General features: G+C 34.5%; 1 protein-coding gene across 2 annotated transcripts in view; it reads right to left on the bottom strand.

Annotated features, from left to right (window-relative positions):
- LOC125056703 (muscleblind-like protein) overlaps positions 1-16,655 on the bottom strand; it is a 164,866-nt gene that overhangs the window by 72,540 nt on the left and 75,671 nt on the right. For both annotated transcript variants that reach the window (XM_047659973.1, XM_047659972.1), the window contains exon 2: positions 12,692-12,733. The gene's annotated coding sequence lies outside the window, so the exon portion shown is untranslated. The remainder of the gene's footprint in view (positions 1-12,691; positions 12,734-16,655) is intronic.

Genomic DNA, 16,655 nt, shown 5'->3' with positions numbered 1-16,655 from the left:
CGGCCTTTGAGGGAGGAGTATGTTATTTTTTTAATAGTTGGGGGTCGAATCTCCCAGGGAAGACCCCCATCGCGAGTTGATTCCACAGTTCGCTAGTTCGCAAAAGAAAACGTCTTGTCAAGCAGACCGTGAAACACTTCCAGCCATCAAGGTGAAAAGGATGAAATTTTGAATTAATAAAGACAATATTAATATTATCATTATTGACGTAGATTTATGGGTCGTTATTGGCAATGCAGGTATCAGGTATACCCTAACCTCCAAACAGGTCTAGAATTACCCGACACCGGCGGCTACAGCCTTACCACAAATAGGTCGCGTATTAAATAACGCTACGGACTGCAGGCTTATTCAGGTCATAAGTCGAATATAAGATCAAGAACTCGTTTTATGTGTGTAATTTAAATAATTGATGGAATTGGAAGCGGTGAAAACAAATGACTCTCGCATAATGTTTTAAACTTCGATACGGATTTTTGCGTTCGTAGACAAAGTATATAGATTTGTGTCTAAATATATTATTTCTTATAGTTTCCGCAGTCCGCAGTTATGTCTTTTTAAACGCGTTTCCAAGCGAACAAAGCAAGTATATTATCAGTTGCAAGATCATTGCATTGCATTTAAGCATTTTTTTAGAGAATATGCAAAATTCATACAAGAGATATGTACATTGTACGGACTATGTAACGAAGCATCTTTCCCTAGAATAACGGATCGATATGCGTAGCTGTACCTAAATCTTGGACTGATAACACATTTAGTGATTTATATTATAGTTTTACAAATAAAAAATGACGAGATCAGAAGCGGATTAATTCATAATAGTCTTTTAAATTCACGTAACATTAGCGTATTTAAATTCAAATTATATTAATTCTGCTGACGGTTCCACCACAAGCTGACGTTACCCGAATAAGGTTTACGTTTCTAAATATGTACAAAACGTATTGTATCGGCTGTTTATATTTCGTAACTCGTAGGTGAATTGCACTTTGCGACACACGTTAAGATATTGACAAGCGCCCACGTTCGGTGCAAGCGGTTTTTGATTCATGTCACAATACAACATGAACACGACGGCTGTTCTTAAAGTCTTTGATGTGCAGAATTTAACATTTTGCCTTCATTATGCGGGTAATATGTGCTAAACAAAATTGTATCACATTGGGTACTACCTACAAAATATATTCCCTTTTTAATGGACAGGAATAGACACCTTCAATGCCAGGAGGCTCGCGACTTCGACAGGCTTTTATGAAGTCGCTCTTTTCTAGAAGAATTTTATTAACATTTATTTCTTTCGTATAACTTTACATTATATTTTTAACTATTCATCAATAGCAATAGGTACATACGAAATGTAGGACGCAATAGTGTCAGTGTAAAAGAGAAAAATCCGAACTAATGATATAAGAATACCCATCTTTATGAAAGAGATTTTCGTTTGTGAAAGACAAAGCAGTTGAATTAAAGAGTAAAACAAAGCTTTGGTATGTACCAATTAAGGCATTAAATACTGGCTTGTTAGTTAATGAACAAAGTTAGCACAACTACCATAAGCGTACACCGAGCGGAAAACTTTTCTTCCTTGCTACAACTTACATTGTAGTGTAATAAACTTAATATATACAAAGGTATAAAACATTACTACATCGGTTTGCTATGTATGATATACTCTTTGGTAATGTTGTTTTGAAAAACAAAAGAATTTAGATTTTATTATTGGTCGCAACATACCTTTTCATAGATTACCTTAACACGATAAAATTTAAGTAGTTCTCTGAGGCTTTAAAATATAATTACTTCTTGGTCGTATTACTGTAAAAGTGTTTGTACCATGCTTGTCTTTTGTTTAAAACTAATTGTTTTTTATCGAAATATATTAAGAAAATAGATTTAGGCCCCAGTAGTGTTACTTACTTATTTAAAGCAAAACTTTAGTACCTATAGAGAAAATATACAAAAAACATGAAAATATTTGGTGTATCAACTTCTTAACTAAACTATCTAGTCCTTACCATACTGCGCTATTTTTATTTAAAAGAGAAAGTTTAATTTGATTACGTCTACTAATCCAATACAAGGTTTACAATTTTAATACATTGCCAAGTAGGTTTGCTAGAACAAGCGGATTAAATAAAATAATCACAGCTCAGTGTGTTCATGCAAAACACGCACTTTATGACTTATTGTCTATATAATTCAAAATATCACGTACAATATTACACATAATAACAGGATGTTCCAACGGAATAAATTATTATATATGATTGGTATATATATAAGTTATACTCGTATATTAAAAAAAAGTATAAATATTTGACCGCATAAGGCACTGTTACTGAGAGCTAAAAAAAGGTTACGTAACTACTACAAATTTAAGTAAATATTTCCTTCAAAAATCTTCTACAGGTTTCTAGTAGCATAAAGATCCCCAAGTATACATGCACATGTTTATACAATAATATGGATAGGGCGTGAAACTCACGCATGACGCCATTCTTATTGAATGTCCACAGCAAATATAGAATTTCAATTCCACTGAAACGACTATGGAATATTTTCTCTCCTTCAGTACGAACCCATTAGATGGCTAATGAAGTGATAATTATATATTAGTAGTTACTATAATATTATTATTTATATACTGATATGTTTTTAACGATACATAATCTGGATGATGGCTTCATATTTGTATATGAACATCATTTAGAAGAGAAATTATTTTCGCCAGATCACCCTTCTCCGCCTGGCATTCGATTTTTTAATCTAAAACATGACAATTTCCTCAAGAAACTTTTACTGAACGAGCAAGTGTTAATTGCGCACATAGAAAAAACTATTGGAGCCGAGATTTGAACACGGCTCTGATTAATAACAATCACACAAATAAATAATTCACCGTAAAACGGTGTTTACCCTTGTGTGTACCATTTTGTTATGTTTGGCACCTTGTCATGTGTCATGAATGTTCGTAACTATGTTAAGTATTTAATTCTCTTTATTAGCGAGTTCCCACGTTTTAGTTCCTATTGTCTTGTAAGAGTCTTAACTTTAGCTTTATGCTAAATATAAACGCTTTTTATATTTATTATTTTCATATATTTTGTAATAGTTCGTTCTTTATCACGATAAATAAACCGTTTCGTTAAATTGATTTCCGATCAATGAAAGCCACTCATCGTTCAAACAAACGAGGCTCGTCACTCACACAAGTTTTCATACTAATTGATAGGTCTTGACAAAATCGTAACTGCGTTGAGATAAATGAAATAATGCCCATAAATCGGTTTCCACAGCGGTTTGAATCTATGAAAAGAAAATAGACGGAATCATCAGAAACGAAAATATATTAAAAGTAAGCTTAGTAACACTACTTTACATCAAGTTAATTAGTTTAGGTACAATAGATGTGGAGATTTAGAGTACTTTCTCTAACCGTTAGTTATCACTGTAGATTAGGATTTGGTCATATAAATTAATCTGAATTAAGCGTACACCTAGTATATATTTATTCCTCTTACTTTTATTGGGCTTTTTAAACAATGTGTGTTTCGTATTTGTTAAGTCTTCAAAACCTTTACATTCGCAATAATATTAATCAACAAATTATGCATATTTAAGTTGTTTTTATTAATTTTAATAATCAAATCATGGTGAATTATAATGTAGCTAAAGTATGGATACTTGTTCCTTTCTTGGCATTTTGATTATAAGTCATTGAAGCTGAATTATTCAGTGTACGATTGTCACGCTGAAAGCGTCTGGAAGGGGCAAGTCGCGGGAGAATCTTGATTAAAATTTAATGCACGCTAAGAATAGAGCAATTTTAATCAGTTGAGAACATGACTTTAGTTCAAGAGTATCTTTTTTAATTGCCTCTTGACGCGTATGCGCAGTTTAATGAACGAAATGTGCATTTTATAAAACGACAGAGAGGATAGTTAGTACACAGTGTATTTAGTATTAACGATTTTGTTTGTATGAGTAACACCGTTGAAATGATTACTTTGAAATAATAATAGTAAAATAGAAGTATTTATCTTTTATTTCGTACATCTCTATGACGTAACGCGAATGAAGATTTAAGTTACCTCTAGTTAGACTAAAAATGTAAAAAACAATGTGTCAAACAAATCATAAAAATCCGACATGTAACGCCCGCCCTTTATTTAAAATAATCACGCCACACTTTGTACTACTTTGTTATGGCTTATTTGCCCAAAACTAGAGGTTAAATTAATTTTCCCCTTATCTCACCTAATAAAAACTTTGTCAAATGGTATTATAGAGCGCGTTAAGAAAACAATTTCATATTAGGTATGCACCCTCGAGGCGTCAGGCTAATTAGAATATAAATATCGACTGGTGACAATCCTTAACTGACTCTATTGTGAACCAAACCGTCTTCGAATACCAATATAATTCACATATAAACATGATTTTCATATCATCAGTATTAATCAGCTTAATCTAATACATTGTCTATATTTTTGAATGTTGTCTTGTGTTCAATTCTCCGTTGAATACCAACAAAGCCCGTGGGTGCGTTGCTTGCGATTGAATTACAAATAGGATTATTATTACTCTAATGAAGCCAAAATTACCGGTATTCTCCTCCCATATTTAGCTAATTAGATGACAGCATCATGACTCGTGAGTCGTGAGCTTCAAGTGTAACAAAAAAAAAAGCAAATTGTATCCTTAGATCTTGGAGATCTTTATCATACATTTTCTGTTTTAATTGTATAAATTCAACTTCTACTCAAACGGGTAACTCGCGATTTTATTCCTGTACGATTTGAACATGTTTTAATAAAGTTTGTATTAAGATGATTTTTTCCTTAGATATCAAATAGGAAATAGTGTTTTGGTACTTTTGTAAATGTTAATGGACATAAATATCACATGATTTCCTTGAATTTGAAAACCCGTTATGCAATAATTATTTGCAAATTATAACATTTAAGTTGCCGGTACAATCTAAATTTAAAATAAGAATGCACGCGAGACGACCATATGGACGGATACATGCAACAATGAACTCATACAACCGGTCGTAAGACCGTTACAGATGAACTGCCGGCCCATGAATATGCATGAGCTTTGACCTCGCGATAGCTGGGACGTCACAAATCGCACGCGACCTAGCGATCACTATTCTTCAAATAGATGTGTCAAAGGATGCCATCAATCAAAGGCGTGGGTCTGAGCTTTGGCCGTAGCTCAACCACCTGTCGCACCACAAGCCCGCAATTGCTAATCAGTCACTAAGTCACGCCAAATCTCAACTTGACAAGGGGATCGCGCAGTGCTAATGGTGTTTTGACGAACACGTGAGTGAACTTTATTGATGAAATTATTGGATAAGAAAATAACAGTCCTAGCTAGAGCACCGTATAAGCGAAGCATGAGGACAGGACATTATTGTATCTATTGATAGTACAAATTCTGGTGCTAAACAATTGAAGTTGATATCGCTAATCAGAATCATCTAAAATCATTTACAATGTGTCAATTGGTAACATTACAAACCGCAAGTCGCTCATTGACAAAAGAATTATTAGTGACCGAGCAGTCTCGCGTAAAATAGCAGACATTTATGAAATATCAGTAACCTGTCATTCGATATCGTTTCCAACGCCGAGCAGCGAGGCGCGCTGATCGTTGTAAATTTCATCGCAATACTGAAAACTAAAAATAAACATGAAAACCACGAGCGATACTCAGATAACTTCGGAGTGTTCACAACGGCTCCGTACTGACATGTGTGCATGCTGATATGCACGCTTTTAGTTACAACGTTTTGGTTGGACGATGTATGGTCACACATTTTCAAAAGCTCTTTGACGAGTTGCTAATGTAACAGAAGCTTTGCGATGTTCTGGGTAGGTCAACGGGGAATAATTGTGAAATCGAATAAAAATATTTATTTATTTATACACGGAAATATCTCGGAGTTAGGAGTTAATTGATAAGTCCAATTAAAAAAGGTTATATGGGTACCAATTAAATTTGTTCCCTGATTACTATCCTGGTATTATTTTCTATAGGTAAAACACTAGGAACAATTTTATGAACTGGTGAGATTCGGGGACAGTTAATTCACATATAATTAGATGCAAAACAACCTTGAAAAGAATCCTTTACAAAGCGATAAACAGTTTCACGCTTTTCGAGCTTAATCACAGGTAAAGCGGCGAAATGTGTCGAGTTGAAACAAACTGGATTGAAGCGCGGAACAGAGCAATACAGTTTTTTTTCTCAATAATATTCAGCTCATCTCGAGCAGATCACGTTGCGAGAACAAAAGAACGCGGCGTGCCGCAAACGAGCTAAAAAAACTTACATTCAAATGAGACTTTATGCTTTCAGTGTGAAATGATTCCTAACTGGCTTACTATGTATTAACGGATATTTATCTACAATGACATTGTTTGACAGTTTATAAGCTTCTTTTGAAGTCATCTAGAATTAATCATCGTTCTTCCATTTTTAATTATTGTTGGAAAAATTTGTGACATAACATTTGAAACCCATAAAATCAGGAACTACCAAACAGATTTTGAAAATTCTGGTAACATTGAATCACAAAGGCAATAATGACATCAATGTGACTAGCATTTGTGTTAGTAACATATTTACAATAGTCACAACTTTTGAAATGATATGGCATTAGAATAATTTGTTAGTGTTTTTGCACGCGAATAACTAAAAATACAATTTTAAAACAAAAACTCTTCCCAATCCTCCAGTATTGATTCTTAATATGACATTTCGAAACAATCTTAATCAAGGTGCTTCCTGTTTAGTGTTTCAGTATTAAGAGCGCAACTGATCTTATTACTTACACTATACGAGTCCTATTCGCTTGACAGGATATTTGCTAGTTACTGCAATATAAAGCACAACATCTTGTCTGGGTTTTGAAAATGGAATACTTAATTCTCTAGAAATCATTTAAATTTTAAATTTCAACAATTCTAGTGTTTCTGACATTTCATTTTTTTTAGTAAAATATTATTATCTTGTATGTGACCTTGGCAGTTGCAGACAGTGGGACAGCAGCGGGTCAGTTGGATTTGCATCATATTACACATTTATTATTTTTTATGAATACTAGTCCATAAATATTGAGGTCCGATTGAGACAAAATATGAAATTTTCTTTAAACCCAGCTTGATTACGTATAATGCTTGAAATATTCTTTGTGATGGAATGGATGAATGGAATTTAAATTCCTTTAAAATGAAACGTCCTCCATCTTAGGTGAAAAGCTCCAATTGGAGGTGTGACGGTAAGTGTATGCAGCATTAAGAAGACATTAGATATGGGGGACGTCGAATGATGCATTATTGAACCATTTATCACCAACGTTCAATTCACTTATATTACATATAATATCTATTTCGGCACACGGTTGACTTTGTTAGCTTTTCAGTAGTTGGTTCAAAACCAAAAATTGGGAAAAATATCATTAATATTTTTAGAAGTTTCTATGCAGTAGTTGACCTAAGTTGAAGAAGTATTTCCGAACTAACTCGACTTAGGGTCCTTCAAGAAAAGAGCGTACCAGTTCTTAAAAGGCCGGCAACGCACTTGCGAGCCTTCTCGTAATGTCAGTGTATGGACACTGACATTGCGAGAAGGCATACCGCCCATGGGCGCGGTATCACTTAACACCAGATTAGCCTGCTGCCCGTTTGCCTTCTATTACATAAACAAGAAACAGTATGAAGCTAGCAAATTTTTAGTAAAATGTCCCAATTACCTTAGAAATAATATATCTTTATATCGTATATGGCTTGAGGGTAATTGTCGAATGCAGCTTATAGACAATGGAAGCAAATCAGTATGCATATGAATTAATTACTGCGCCTAAATTGAATTTAGATTCACAAGTATACCAGGAATGACAGACATAACATTCAGAGGCTATGACTTCAATTGCCAGTGGGAAATGTGGACAGGAGTGTTGCCAAAACAGCGGAAAATTTCGCGGAAACTGATGGACACCGCAGCCGAAAACTATGCATTTAAGTGACATCAATCGATACGCGGTCGGACGACGCACATGCTGCTTGTTTATGTACCACAAAAGCCGCGAAGTTTTGCACAACTGCCAAATGTGAGACTTTACTTCACATAAAGTGGCTTTTAGGACTTCCCATGAGAGGTGTTAGCTAGTTTAGCGGACGTATGGGGTTAAACTCGCTTTGCATCATTATCGTTATACTTCAACTACACCAATTTCCGTAGCTGAGTAATGTGGTGTAGTATAGGCAGCTAACCCAAATTTTTTATGTCTTCAAAATATTTTCAATTATATTAAATGATGGCGTCATCCAAAGTTTTTTTCTGGACTGGCCCTTCAAATCGTCAGCAGCTATAAAAGCTGACTTTTATAAAAAAATACTAGTTGACCCGGCAAACGTTGTTGTGCCATGTACATATTATTTCTAGGAAACATTTTTTTAGTTCAATAAAAATAACTATCTACTTTAAATTGAAAATAGGGGTTAATCAAAGAGGGGTAAAAATTAAGGGTTTCAGAGAAAAAAAATTTAGTCAAAAAAAAAATTTTGGGTGAAATTATGAAATAATAATAATATTGTTTGGTGTGTTTGTACCACCCTTAACATTTAGGGAGATAAAAAATAGTTGATGTCCGATACGCATAATTTCACGAAAATTGGTCGAGCCATATCGGAGAAGTTTAATTACAAACACCGTCACACGAGAATTTTATATATTAGATATGGTTCCTCTTCGAAATAAACAACATATTAATCTGTAAAAAGCTAAAAGTCAATTTTTCTAACAAGAGAATTAAGGTCAACCTTATCTAATGCAATGTTAAAAAAATCTATAGCGAATAATCATGACGCATGACGATGACATCACACACACATTTAAAGTAGAACCGGTTTCGTTATGAATATAAATGACACATCAAATATATAATCTAATACACTATTCAATCTCAATCATAAAATCTTGTATAATTCAACATATCTCTGTAGTCTGTACGCGATTGTGATTACATTTTCGCGCTCATAAATATATTGGCTTTGGCATCAATATTCCATACATTTGATCTTCGTCATGTTTTCGTTATCAGCACGAGAGTTCTATTAATTCATAATCAGTTTTCCCGCTAATAGATTGCTAAATAAATGATGGTCCGCCTAAGACGTAAAAGAGCATGACGTCGCTCGGATCTTAGAAAGGGATGTGGTGAGGTCGCGTTACACCATTTGAAAGTGATATGCGAGGCGCCAGGAGAGCAACAAATTAAGTCCCCGCGGGGCCCAGCCGCCCGCCCGCCCACGGCACGCGTTGAGAACCCGCCCGCGATAACGTCTCGCTGAAGGGAGAACTTGAATATTTCCAAGGAATTACATAATCAAATTCACCGTATAAAAGTTCTCGTACGTGCCTTTAGTATATTCAGAGGTCCTAAAGACTTCACAATAATTTAGTAAAATGGTACACATTCGAAGTCTAAACGGTCATAAATTTAGCTTAAAAATCAATAGTAGTATAATTTGATTGTCACTTGTTTAACATATAATATACACGTTAATAGTATACATTTGATAATCAGACGTGTACCGGCGTGTATTGGCGATAGAAAAACAAAAGAAAATCTACCAATAGGACGCTTAAGCGTAGCTATAAAATTAAATGGGTAGAAGGCGTTTTTACAAGTTTATCGAGCGCTCTACATAGGACCGACGGCTACGCCTGTCTAATGGGCTGGCAGGCGCCACCGCGCTGCCGGTCTGTCTAGGCTGTAAGTCACACAGACTAGCCTGAGATACCTACTCGTACCATAAAGCCTTACGAACATTTATCAATTCCTTATCGACTGGAACGTACGGTTAATTCTCATACAATAAGTGGATTAGATCGTGAAATAAAATGAGCGCAATGACTGGTACAAGCGAGAACAAAGAACTCGTAATAGTTAGAGAGCGGCGCGCTCGGCTGACCGTGGCTTGGGTTTTTATACCGATTTATCGACTCAAATTAATCGTGTAAGTGCTGTACAGATTAGGCGGAAGCTTGCGTGTACAAAATTTCCATAAGATAGTATTGTTCGAACAAGAAAACTTTTTATGAATAGCGAGAGTGCAAATTGGAAAAATTGCCTTACAATTACCGCCATCATTTCATACTTTATGACTCAGAAACCTTAAAGTATTAAAAATATAATCAGTAATAACTACGGCACAGACCAAAGTGAGTAGACCATATTCTTTTTGCTAAATTAAAAAAAAGGGTCTAAATACAAAAGCAGTTTTATTACAATCTAATAGCGCAGCCTTCTAACAGAACATTTATTAATCACTTGTTCCACAAGAGATACAGGTCTATGCAACTTTCACGCGAAACAATAACGCTATAAAACATTTTGAGTTCGCCTCGTGAGCGGTGCCGTATATCTTGAGAAAGAGTTTTCGAAAACGTCTTGTCTGTACCGTTCGTGTAATGCATCAAGGAAGTAGATGCATTTTATGCATATATTACCGAAGAAAATAACAACCAAGACAAACTTAGATGATATGCATGTTCGCAATTTGAACTGAGATGTGTTTCTATCATAATCCCTAGAGAATGACAATAAAATACTTTTCTTTGATACGGTGTACATTAAGCAGGGTTATTACTTTAAGTTACGGTTTTTAAGATATTTTAAATTACATTTATTGATGTTATACTTCTTTAGGCGCGTTATGAAAAATTGTTGAGACTGAAATTTTACGACGCGCGCACCGTGACACAAAATTAACAGAATGAAGTTGCCCACGGAAGATGCTACGGCATTGGACATAATTTAAAAACAACATTAAAAATAATAATAGAATTTATGTTACACTTAATGTAAGAGAATAATAATAAATATTTATTTATTTAATTTTTCAAATGTAAACTGAACTTTACTGACTATAATGACTCCTTTTCCAGTCTTTGATTATTTAACTGTAATTAATTATTTGCATGCATTCAAAAACTATTTTTAATAATGCCAAAGAAGTATAACTTCTTACGCGCATACATAAGTACACGCACCCTTTTTTTATAAAGTTATTACATCTAAGATTTTAATTTTTAATTTTGATTTATGAAATGTCTTAATACATATAAATTTGCAGTCAAAGACATATAGATAACGTAAGCACTGCAGTAACTTCAGATTCATCTGATCTACTGCAGCTAGTTTCGGAAAGATATTCGGAAACGATATACGCTATATAGAATTCTGTGAACTTTAAAACGAAACGATTTCACCGAATGTAAGCGGTGTTCTTCGGGAGTGATGCGGGGCCTGCGACTGCATAATACATTGCGCAGAATGCAACGCGGTTTGATCTCTCTCTAGACACGGTAATACTGGAAACTTCTTATAATGTTACTCCTTTTCAACTGGGAACATGAACTAGTAAGGAGCTTTACGACTTCATCGTAAATTTACAAAGTTCTTAGAATGCCATCTTACGGGACTATCGACTGCGTTCAAATTATTTATTAATGACTAATAGGTACAACTTCGTACATGAAGTTCAGTTCAGTTCGTTCTGAATTAACACGGAGACTCGATGCGACGTTCAACTAGTTAAATCTTTAACTACTATTGCATATTACTAATTGTTACATTTGTTATAAGGCGCCATACAATTTTTATTACTTAATATAAGCTTGATTGGTCTCGTATTGCTTCAAACAGTGAATGCAAATACCGTTGAGATCCGTACTATTTTGTAGGAAAAAATATTTAACGATAAATGTTGGCATACGTGAACATACGTTTTAATTAAATTTTTGACATATACAATATAAACACGCGCTATAAATAGATACAATTTATACGCAAATAGATCGCAGGCTCTAGACATGCAACGTTGAAAATGCTGAAGCAATCTGACATTTATTTATGCGCATTGGTTCGGTTGTTCCAGACAATAGCTAATGTTTCTTCAGTGTTCATCGTTTTGGTAACCTGGGCTACACATAACAAAAAGGCACGTAAATGACTACCAGCATTAGCAATTCAGACTCCACAAGCAGACAAAACGACTTTCTCTTTCATAAATGTCTGAACAAGAACAATGTCACTTAAAAATAGCCCTCGTAATGTTGGAAACTAACTTCGATAGTCGGCAGTAAGGGTAATATTTCAAGGGGACAAAAGATAGCAATCGAGATGAAAACTGAGCCCGAATGAGGTTATATAAACGTTTTTAGACTTTAAAGAAGACATATTCAATAAAGTATCAGACTCTTTGGATCTAGTATACTAAGACAATAACTGATTATTGATAAGCATCTATCAGAAGACTTAGACACTTCAGTAAGGCAGCAAAAGTTACGAAAGATATGCGAAAGAGAAGTTGGTCTTTTGCCAGTAGAGTAATCATGAAAAATATGACGGGGACAGTGTAAAATATTAAAATACGAGATACATTTCGAGCTAGACAAAATATACAAATGCAGTGTAAATGATGAATACTCTTCTAAAGTAACTATAAGCCAAATGATGTTTTAAGAGAGCTTGGAGTTCTATGAAACAAACGCGAAATGGATTACTTTATGAGTAATATACCTTACGACATCATCCTTTTGGATGCTTAAGCTTTTGTTTATAAAACCTAAAATCTGTTTTCGTAGACTTATGTTTAAAACTTACTTTTAAGTGAGCTTCTACAAAATTTATGACTCCGGGTAATATCTGAAAAGAAAACACATCATTCATTAGATTACCGTCAAGTTTAAACACTTTTAGTTGTAACTTTTACATTACTTAACGAAAAACATATAATTATTTACTCCAAAGTAATAAATTGCTACAATGCACCTATAAGATTTATTCACTAAGTGTCGAATGAAGATGCTCGCTGCTTATAGATACCATGCATTGTATATTAATAATTTAATACATAAAAATAACTTTCGATTTTGTTCTTACCTTATTAAATAATTTTGTTTGATTGTTAAGTCTCGTGTAATATTGCATATATAAACTTAAGTTTAAAATTCAATTCAGGAAAGTTTAATATTAAAAAACTGTAACCAAACACAACTAACGCTGAATCAAAAACTAACACAAAATAAGCATTTGAACAATATCTGAAAGTATCTCTTTTTGTTAATAAACTTTAGTGTAATCAATATTACTTTTTCAGCTTATCTTCTAGGCGTTCATTTACTTGTGTATTGTCACCGTGAAAATTCCTAGCAGTAATAGAGTTTTTAACGCAGCTTTTTCGCTTTCCACTGCAAAAGGGATTATGTAAGTAGAATAGCGACGTGATTGCACAGTAAACACTACGGGAGCCTTGTACAGATTTATTGTTTTAACTCTCGACTAGGGAATTCCCAACATAAATTAGTAGACAGCGTATTCCTTAGAAAATGCAAAATTCGCATTACAAATTTATAAATTAAACGGAAATTGTCCTCTGGTCTGATTTAATTAAAGTTGAGATCATTCTACGTAAGATTCCATCGACGTTATAGATGTGGTTTCAATATATTATTGGCGACCCTTTGCTCCGGTGCACGAATTTGACGGCTTTGTACCTAACATATGCTTTTGAGTTCAGACGGATTGAGATAAACAGAACTAATAAGGGCGAATGAATTCTTGCGCAGTAGTTTCACTGTGTATTAGAGATATAAATAATCTCAGGTAATATATGTCTTATCTAGACCTAGATTGGTTCAAACTTGTCCTCCAAGAAAAGAGCGTACCAATTCTTAAAAAGCCGACAAGGTACTTGCGAGTCTTTTGGCTAAGTGAGTGGACACTCAGCCAGAAGTGTGTGGGACACTGGGACTGGTTTTCATTGACATGGGCGGTACGACTGAAAAACAAGTGAGCAAAAAATTAAAAATAAAGTGTTTTGTTGTTATTATTTTCCAGATATGGTTGTTTTTAAGAATTGCAATATTATTAATACGAATTTTTATTAACTTGAATTAACTTCCCTGGGTAGCAACTAGCTAGTAATATCGTAAGATTAGATTTATTAAAATACTAGTGGACCCCACAGACGTTGTCCTGCATGATATTTAAAGCGATTAGGATATTAAGCAAAGTATGAAAGTACCGACTGCAGTGCCATCTGCCGGGCTGATTTGTGAATCTAAACCATTCCCAGATCCCCTTGAACACACACAAAAAATTTCATCAAAATCGGTCCAGTCGTTTAGGAGGAGTTCAGTCACATACACACGCACACAAGAAATATATATATTAAGATAAGAATTTAATAACGAACATACCGTGTTAACATATTTGAATTTCGAAAAGAGCGTACGAAATTTAATTAACGACAACTTTCCATCTAAAAATAAACATCGCACTTTAAAAATCTCTGCAATAAGTGTAGGCGTAAATAAGCTTTTAACACGAAGCTCCATATAGTGCTAAGTTTATGCTCACGGCGTCACAGACGACTGCCTTTTTGAACCGTCTCAAATGGATGAATTTATTATAATACCGCGGTACTATAATGGCGAACTGTGGAAACATTTGAAAAAGAAATATTTATTCTATAGTTTTAAGTCTTAATTTTTATATATTGACGATTAAGTAATTGAAAGGGAATCAATAAATCGAAACACTTTTAACTTCTCATCAGACAAAGTGGTAACAGAGGACAGACGAATGTCATGTCAAAATGACCTTAATGCTATAAACATTGAGCAGTGTTGGCCAAGTGGCTTCAGCGTGCGACTCTCATCCCTGTCGTAGGTTTCGAACCCCAGCTGTGCAATGGACTTTCTATGTGCGCATTTAACATTAGCTCGAACGGTGAAGGAAAACATCGTGAGGAAACCGGCTTGCCATAGACCCAAAAGGTCGACTGCGTGTGTCAGGCATAGGTTGATCACCTACTTGCCTATTAGTTGACAAATGATCATGTAACACATACAGAAATCTGGTCCAGACCTAAAAAGGTTGTAGCGCCACTGATTTATTATTTTTATTTATAAACATTGCTACTTCTAGAAAATGATTTCTTTTCTGCCTACCCAAAGGCAGTTTAACAACCATATTTTTTTTTGTATTACTTTAGATTAAAGTACTATGTATATATATATTTTTTTATATAACATTTGGTTCTGCACTTCTCGCACGCATCATGTTTCTTTTTTAGTTTTTCTCTTTAACTAGGGTTGCCTGGAAGAGATCGCTTATTAGCGATAAGGCCGCCCGTTGCATCCCTTATAATTTTTTTGTATTGTGTTTCATTCTTTGTTTTTTGCAACGAAGTGTAAAATAAATAAATAAGTAATAAATACGAGAAAAGCACAGGCGTCACTAAGAGTTGCCTGTAAATAAAAACAGACGCAGAATATGTCTGCCCCAAGGGGGACGTAAGTGTAGGATAAGGCTAAGGGTGGCGCCGCGCCAGATTAATGTTGCAAGCTTCAAATGTCACGTTCCATTTTTCCAGCCAACAGGCGGCGGAATGAGAAATTATTACTCGCTTCTTCCAATACGCATGCAGCGTGCTTATTATGTTCTTCAAGATCAGCCAAGTGGTACAAGTATAATCGAATTTAAATCTTAAGTACGAAGGTTTGTTATACACAATATTCGATAAAAATATAAATGCGTGTTAGTAAGTCGTTATAGTTTATATATCACCAGCGGCCTGGTTTCGCACGTGCAGCCGTGACCCGTAATCTTTAAAATGTGACATTGGTGAAAATGGCAATAATAATCGGGGCAGTAGTTTAATGTAAAAATTAGACAAATGCTGTAGCTACATTTTTTGTAGGTATTATCAAGCTCTTAAACTTATGTCTAGAACTCAATTATACATCTCTCATCGTTAAGGCAGCGTTCGTGAGAAACTTTTTCCTCAGATTTACGAATACTATGATATTCACAAGTAACGTGACTTTCCATTGGTAAAGGAATTTAAAAATCAGTAGATCCAGACTTTACCCCTTACAAAATTACCTCTTTATAATAATAGATAATGATATATACATGCACCATGTACCACTGACTGTGGGGACTAGCGATACATGAATTTTGTCACAACCTATTTGTCGTGAATAAAGTTTGTATTATTATTTATTTATATAACATTAATAATTAAATTGCATAGACTATGTTATTATAAGTAACCTTCACATATCGTTTTTTATATAAAAGTACCCGCCTTGTTTTATATAGACTTTGCCACGAATTATTCCTCCCATCTATGTATAATCACAATAATAATACTCTGATATTACATTACAAGATTGGTAAAGATATAGCGAAAAATAGGACTATCTTTGCCTAACCACGAAAAAGGCAAACTCATAAACAGGCGCCCACTATCACCAAATAAGGCCGTCGGAGCGTCGAGCCTCGACATTGTCCTTGACTCCCCAAACGACTATGGCCCATGATCGTCAATCGATAGGCCAATAGATGATCAGTCGAAGTACAATTTCTACCCACGCTAATAACCTAAGCTTTGAAATAAATGATCTGTAAATAATATGAAAAGTTCTAGTACAATGGCTCTTCATAAATCGTTTTCAAACTGTACTTCTTAGCTCTATTGAAAATTCATTGAAAACTGAATTGTCGGATTGCTATCACTTCGAATTTTAAAAGTTAACTTATCGGACTTTTTCTATAA

The sequence above is a fragment of the Pieris napi genome, chromosome 15, assembly GCF_905475465.1.
Source record: "Pieris napi chromosome 15, ilPieNapi1.2, whole genome shotgun sequence".
NCBI lineage: Eukaryota > Metazoa > Arthropoda > Insecta > Lepidoptera > Pieridae > Pieris > Pieris napi.
This window is presented reverse-complemented; position numbering and strand designations above follow the sequence as displayed.